The sequence below is a fragment of the Pimephales promelas genome, chromosome 17 (genome assembly GCF_988280905.1).
Source record: "Pimephales promelas chromosome 17, fPimPro1.hap1.1, whole genome shotgun sequence".
NCBI classification, from domain to species: Eukaryota; Metazoa; Chordata; class Actinopteri; order Cypriniformes; family Leuciscidae; genus Pimephales; species Pimephales promelas.
In genome coordinates, this window is record NC_142785.1 from 6,636,990 (window position 1) to 6,644,938 (window position 7,949).

The following is a 7,949-nucleotide window of genomic DNA, read 5'->3' on the forward strand; positions in this document are numbered from 1 at the left end:
CCTGAGTGCAAAAATGGAGGCTCTAGACCCTTCCAGAGCTGAGATATCGAAACTCAAAATTTTGACCCGAAAAAAAAACGAAAGGGGTACCACTGTCGTTTTTTTTTTGGGTCAAAATTTTTAGTTTCTCTGATCTTCTCAAAACTCTGAATTCTGATAGAGGGCCATGAGGCTTAGACCTGAGTGCAAAAATGGAGTCTCTAGACCCTTCCAGAGCTGAGATATCGAAACTCAAAATTTTGACCCGAAAAAAAAACGAAAGGGGTACCACTGTGGTTTTTTTTTTCGGGTCGAAATTTTTAGTTTCTCTGATCTTCTCAAAACTCTGGATTCTGATAGAGGGCCATGAGACTTAGACCTGAGTGCAAAAATGGAGGCTCTAGACCCTTCCAGAGCTGAGATATCGAAACTCAAAATTTTGACCCGAAAAAAAAACGAAAGGGGTACCACTGTCGTTTTTTTTGGGGGGTCGAAATTTTTAGTTTTTCTGATCTTCTCAAAACTCTGGATTCTGATAGAGGGCCATGAGACTTAGACCTGAGTGCAAAAATGGAGGCTCTAGACTCTTCCAGAGCTGAGATATCGAAACTCAAAATTTTGACCCGAAAAAAAAACGAAAGGGGTACCACTGTCGTTTTTTTTTTCGGGTCGAAATTTTTAGTTTCTCTGATCTTCTCAAAACTCTGGATTCTGATAGAGGGCCATGAGACTTAGACCTGAGTGCAAAAATGGAGGCTCTAGACCCTTCCAGAGCTGAGATATCGAAACTCAAAATTTTGACCCGAAAAAAAAAACGAAAGGGGTACCACTGTCGTTTTTTTTTTTTGGGTCGAAATTTTTAGTTTCTCTGATCTTCTCAAAACTCTGGATTCTGATAGAGGGCCATGAGACTTAGACCTGAGTGCAAAAATGGAGGCTCTAGACCCTTCCAGAGCTGAGATATCGAATTTCAAAATTTTGACCCGAAAAAAAAAAAAAACGAAAGGGGTACCACTGTCGTTTTTTTTTTTGGGTCAAAATTTTTAGTTTCTCTGATCTTCTCAAAACTCTGGATTCTGATAGAGGGCCATGAGACTTAGACCTGAGTGCAAAAATGGAGGCTCTAGACCCTTCCAGAGCTGAGATATCGAAACTCAAAATTTTGACCCGAAAAAAAACCGAAAGGGGTACCACTGTCGTTTTTTTTTTTTTGGGTCGAAATTTTTAGTTTCTCTGATCTTCTCAAAACTCTGGATTCTGATAGAGGGCCATGAGACTTAGACCTGAGTGCAAAAATGGAGGCTCTAGACCCTTCCAGAGCTGAGATATCGAAACTCAAAATTTTGACCCGAAAAAAAAACGAAAGGGGTACCACTGTCGTTTTTTTTTTCGGGTCGAAATTTTTAGTTTCTCTGATCTTCTCAAAACTCTGGATTCTGATAGAGGGCCATGAGACTTAGACCTGAGTGCAAAAATGGAGGCTCTAGACCCTTCCAGAGCTGAGATATCGAAACTCAAAATTTTGACCCGAAAAAAAAACGAAAGGGGTACCACTGTCGTTTTTTTTTTCGGGTCGAAATTTTTAGTTTCTCTGATCTTCTCAAAACTCTGGATTCTGATAGAGGGCCATGAGACTTAGACCTGAGTGCAAAAATGGAGGCTCTAGACCCTTCCAGAGCTGAGATATCGAAACTCAAAATTTTTACCCGAAAAAAAAAACGAAAGGGGTACCACTGTCGGTTTTTTTTTCGGGTCGAAATTTTTAGTTTCTCTGATCTTCTCAAAACTCTGGATTCTGATAGAGGGCCATGAGACTTAGACCTGAGTGCAAAAATGGAGGCTCTAGACCCTTCCAGAGCTGAGATATCGAATTTCAAAATTTTGACCCGAAAAAAAAAAAACGAAAGGGGTACCACTGTCGTTTTTTTTTTAGGTCGAAATTTTGAGTTTCTCTGATCTTCTCAAAACTCTGGATTCTGATATAGGGCCATGAGGCTTAGACCTGAGTGCAAAAATGGAGGCTCTAGACCCTTCCAGAGCTGAGATATCGAAACTCAAAATTTTGACCCGAAAAAAAAACGAAAGGGGTACCACTGTCGTTTTTTTTTTGGGTCAAAATTTTTAGTTTCTCTGATCTTCTCAAAACTCTGAATTCTGATAGAGGGCCATGAGGCTTAGACCTGAGTGCAAAAATGGAGTCTCTAGACCCTTCCAGAGCTGAGATATCGAAACTCAAAATTTTGACCCGAAAAAAAAACGAAAGGGGTACCACTGTGGGTTTTTTTTTCGGGTCGAAATTTTTAGTTTCTCTGATCTTCTCAAAACTCTGGATTCTGATAGAGGGCCATGAGACTTAGACCTGAGTGCAAAAATGGAGGCTCTAGACCCTTCCAGAGCTGAGATATCGAAACTCAAAATTTTGACCCGAAAAAAAAACGAAAGGGGTACCACTGTCGTTTTTTTGGGGGGGTCGAAATTTTTAGTTTCTCTGATCTTCTCAAAACTCTGGATTCTGATAGAGGGCCATGAGACTTAGACCTGAGTGCAAAAATGGAGGCTCTAGACCCTTCCAGAGCTGAGATATCGAAACTCAAAATTTTGACCCGAAAAAAAAACGAAAGGGGTACCACTGTCGTTTTTTTTTTCGGGTCGAAATTTTTAGTTTCTCTGATCTTCTCAAAACTCTGGATTCTGATAGAGGGCCATGAGACTTAGACCTGAGTGCAAAAATGGAGGCTCTAGACCCTTCCAGAGCTGAGATATCGAAACTCAAAATTTTGACCCGAAAAAAAAAAACGAAAGGGGTACCACTGTCGTTTTTTTTTTGGGTCGAAATTTTTAGTTTCTCTGATCTTCTCAAAACTCTGGATTCTGATAGAGGGCCATGAGACTTAGACCTGAGTGCAAAAATGGAGGCTCTAGACCCTTCCAGAGCTGAGATATCGAATTTCAAAATTTTGACCCGAAAAAAAAACAAAACGAAAGGGGTACCACTGTCGTTTTTTTTTTTGGGTCAAAATTTTTAGTTTCTCTGATCTTCTCAAAACTCTGGATTCTGATAGAGGGCCATGAGACTTAGACCTGAGTGCAAAAATGGAGGCTCTAGACCCTTCCAGAGCTGAGATATCGAAACTCAAAATTTTGACCCGAAAAAAAAACCGAAAGGGGTACCACTGTCGTTTTTTTTTTTTTGGGTCGAAATTTTTAGTTTCTCTGATCTTCTCAAAACTCTGGATTCTGATAGAGGGCCATGAGACTTAGACCTGAGTGCAAAAATGGAGGCTCTAGACCCTTCCAGAGCTGAGATATCGAAACTCAAAATTTTGACCCGAAAAAAAAAACGAAAGGGGTACCACTGTCGTTTTTTTTTTCGGGTCGAAATTTTTAGTTTCTCTGATCTTCTCAAAACTCTGGATTCTGATAGAGGGCCATGAGACTTAGACCTGAGTGCAAAAATGGAGGCTCTAGACCCTTCCAGAGCTGAGATATCGAAACTCAAAATTTTGACCCGAAAAAAAAACGAAAGGGGTACCACTGTCGTTTTTTTTTTCGGGTCGAAATTTTTAGTTTCTCTGATCTTCTCAAAACTCTGGATTCTGATAGAGGGCCATGAGACTTAGACCTGAGTGCAAAAATGAAGGCTCTAGACCCTTCCAGAGCTGAGATATCGAAACTCAAAATTTTGACCCGAAAAAAAAAACGAAAGGGGTACCACTGTCGTTTTTTTTTTGGAGGTCGAAATTTTTCGTTTCTCTGATCGTCTCAAAACTCTGTATTCTGATAGAGGTCCATGAAATGTAGACCTGAGAGCAAAAATGGAGGCTCTAGACCCTTCCAGAGCTGAGATATCGAAACTCAAAATTTTGACCCCCAAAAAAAAAACAAAAGGGGTACCACTGTCGTTTTTTTTTTTAGGTCGAAATTTTTAGTTTTTCTGATCTTCTCAAAACTCTGGATTCTGGTAGAGGGCCATGAGACTTACACCTGAGAGCAAAAATGGAGTCTCTAGACCCTTCCAGAGCTGAGATATCGAAACTCAAAATTTTGACCCGAAAAAAAAAAACGAAAGGGGTACCACTGTCGTTTTTTTTTGGGTCGAAATTTTTAGTTTCTCTGATCTTCTCAAAACTCTGGATTCTGATAGAGGGCCATGAGACTTAGACCTGAGTGCAAAAATGGAGGCTCTAGACCCTTCCAGAGCTGAGATATCGAAACTCAAAATTTTGACCCGAAAAAAAACCGAAAGGGGGTACCACTGTCGTTTTTTTTTTTTCGGGTCGAAATTTTTAGTTTCTCTGATCTTCTCAAAACTCTGGATTCTGATAGAGGGCCATGAGACTTAGACCTGAGTGCAAAAATGGAGGCTCTAGACCCTTCCAGAGCTGAGATATCGAAACTCAAAATTTTGACCCGAAAAAAAAACGAAAGGGGTACCACTGTCGTTTTTTTTTTCGGGTCGAAATTTTTAGTTTCTCTGATCTTCTCAAAACTCTGGATTCTGATAGAGGGCCATGAGACTTAGACCTGAGTGCAAAAATGGAGGCTCTAGACCCTTCCAGAGCTGAGATATCGAATTTCAAAATTTTGACCCGAAAAAAAAAAAAAACGAAAGGGGTACCACTGTCGTTTTTTTTTTTAGGTCGAAATTTTGAGTTTCTCTGATCTTCTCAAAACTCTGGATTCTGATATAGGGCCATGAGGCTTAGACCTGAGTGCAAAAATGGAGGCTCTAGACCCTTCCAGAGCTGAGATATCGAAACTCAAAATTTTGACCCGAAAAAAAAACGAAAGGGGTACCACTGTCGTTTTTTTTTTGGGTCAAAATTTTTAGTTTCTCTGATCTTCTCAAAACTCTGAATTCTGATAGAGGGCCATGAGGCTTAGATCTGAGTGCAAAAATTGAGTCTCTAGACCCTTCCAGAGCTGAGATATCGAAACTCAAAATTTTGACCCGAAAAAAAAACGAAAGGGGTACCACTGTGGGTTTTTTTTTCGGGTCGAAATTTTTAGTTTCTCTGATCTTCTCAAAACTCTGGATTCTGATAGAGGGCCATGAGACTTAGACCTGAGTGCAAAAATGGAGGCTCTAGACCCTTCCAGAGCTGAGATATCGAAACTCAAAATTTTGACCCGAAAAAAAAACGAAAGGGGTACCACTGTCGTTTTTTTTGGGGGGTCGAAATTTTTAGTTTCTCTGATCTTCTCAAAACTCTGGATTCTGATAGAGGGCCATGAGACTTAGACCTGAGTGCAAAAATGGAGGCTCTAGACCCTTCCAGAGCTGAGATATCGAAACTCAAAATTTTGACCCGAAAAAAAAACCAAAGGGGTACCACTGTCGTTTTTTTTTTCGGGTCGAAATTTTTAGTTTCTCTGATCTTCTCAAAACTCTGGATTCTGATAGAGGGCCATGAGACTTAGACCTGAGTGCAAAAATGGAGGCTCTAGACCCTTCCAGAGCTGAGATATCGAAACTCAAAATTTTGACCCGAAAAAAAAAACGAAAGGGGTACCACTGTCGTTTTTTTTTTGGGTCGAAATTTTTAGTTTCTCTGATCTTCTCAAAACTCTGGATTCTGATAGAGGGCCATGAGGCTTAGACCTGAGTGCAAAAATGGAGGCTCTAGACCCTTCCAGAGCTGAGATATCGAAACTCAAAATTTTGACCCGAAAAAAAAACGAAAGGGGTACCACTGTCGTTTTTTTTTTGGGTCAAAATTTTTAGTTTCTCTGATCTTCTCAAAACTCTGAATTCTGATAGAGGGCCATGAGGCTTAGACCTGAGTGCAAAAATTGAGTCTCTAGACCCTTCCAGAGCTGAGATATCGAAACTCAAAATTTTGACCCGAAAAAAAAACGAAAGGGGTACCACTGTGGTTTTTTTTTTCGGGTCGAAATTTTTAGTTTCTCTGATCTTCTCAAAACTCTGGATTCTGATAGAGGGCCATGAGACTTAGACCTGAGTGCAAAAATGGAGGCTCTAGACCCTTCCAGAGCTGAAATATCGAAACTCAAAATTTTGACCCGAAAAAAAAACGAAAGGGGTACCACTGTCGTTTTTTTTGGGGGGTCGAAATTTTTAGTTTCTCTGATCTTCTCAAAACTCTGGATTCTGATAGAGGGCCATGAGACTTAGACCTGAGTGCAAAAATGGAGGCTCTAGACCCTTCCAGAGCTGAGATATCGAAACTCAAAATTTTGACCCGAAAAAAAAACGAAAGGGGTACCACTGTCGTTTTTTTTTTCGGGTCGAAATTTTTAGTTTCTCTGATCTTCTCAAAACTCTGGATTCTGATAGAGGGCCATGAGACTTAGACCTGAGTGCAAAAATGGAGGCTCTAGACCCTTCCAGAGCTGAGATATCGAAACTCAAAATTTCGACCCGAAAAAAAAACAAAAGGGGTACCACTGTCGTTTTTTTTTTTGGGTCGAAATTTTTAGTTTCTCTGATCGTCTCAAAACTCTGTATTCTGATAGAGGTCCATGAAATGTAGACCTGAGAGCAAAAATGGAGGCTCTAGACCCTTCCAGAGCTGAGATATCGAAACTCAAAATTTTGATCCAAAAAAAAAACAAAAGGGGTACCACTGTCATTTTTTTTTTTTGGGTCAAAATTTTTAGTTTCTCTGATCTTCTCAAAACTCTGAATTCTGATAGAGGGCCATGAGGCTTAGACCTGAGTGCAAAAATGGAGTCTCTAGACCCTTCCAGAGCTGAGATATCGAAACTCAAAATTTTGACCCCAAAAAAAAAACGAAAGGGGTACCACTGTCGTTTTTTTTTTTGGGTCGAAATTTTTAGTTTTTCTGATCTTCTCAAAACTCTGGATTCTGGTAGAGGGCCATGAGACTTACACCTGAGAGCAAAAATGGAGTCTCTAGACCCTTCCAGAGCTGAGATATCGAAACTCAAAATTTTGACCCGAAAAAAAAAAAACGAAAGGGGTACCACTGTCGTTTTTTTTTGGGTCGAAATTTTTAGTTTCTCTGATCTTCTCAAAACTCTGGATTCTGATAGAGGGCCATGAGACTTAGACCTGAGTGCAAAAATGGAGGCTCTAGACCCTTCCAGAGCTGAGATATCGAATTTCAAAATTTTGACCCGAAAAAAAAAAAACGAAAGGGGTACCACTGTCGTTTTTTTTTTCGGGTCGAAATTTTTAGTTTCTCTGATCTTCTAAAAACGCTGGATTCTGATAGAGGGCCATGAGACTTAGACCTGAGTGCAAAAATGGAGGCTCTAGACCCTTCCAGAGCTGAGATATCGAATTTCAAAATTTTGACCCGGAAAAAAAAAAACGAAAGGGGTACCACTGTCGTTTTTTTTTTTTTTGGGTCGAAATTTTTAGTTTCTCTGATCTTCTCAAAACTCTGGATTCTGATAGAGGGCCATGAGACTTAGACCTGAGTGCAAAAATGGAGGCTCTAGACCCTTCCAGAGCTGAGATATCGAAACTCAAAATTTTGACCCGAAAAAAAAACGAAAGGGGTACCACTGTCGTTTTTTTTTTCGGGTCGAAATTTTTAGTTTCTCTGATCTTCTCAAAACTCTGGATTCTGATAGAGGGCCATGAGACTTAGACCTGAGTGCAAAAATGGAGGCTCTAGACCCTTCCAGAGCTGAGATATCGAAACTCAAAATTTTGACCCGAAAAAAAAACGAAAGGGGTACCACTGTCGTTTTTTTTTTCGGGTCGAAATTTTTAGTTTCTCTGATCTTCTCAAAACTCTGGATTCTGATAGAGGGCCATGAGACTTAGACCTGAGTGCAAAAATGGAGGCTCTAGACCCTTCCAGAGCTGAGATATCGAAACTCAAAAATTTGACCCGAAAAAAAAACCGAAAGGGGTACCACTGTCGTTTTTTTTTTCGGGTCGAAATTTTTAGTTTCTCTGATCTTCTCAAAACTCTGGATTCTGATAGAGGGCCATGAGACTTAGACCTGAGTGCAAAAATGGAGGCTCTAGACCC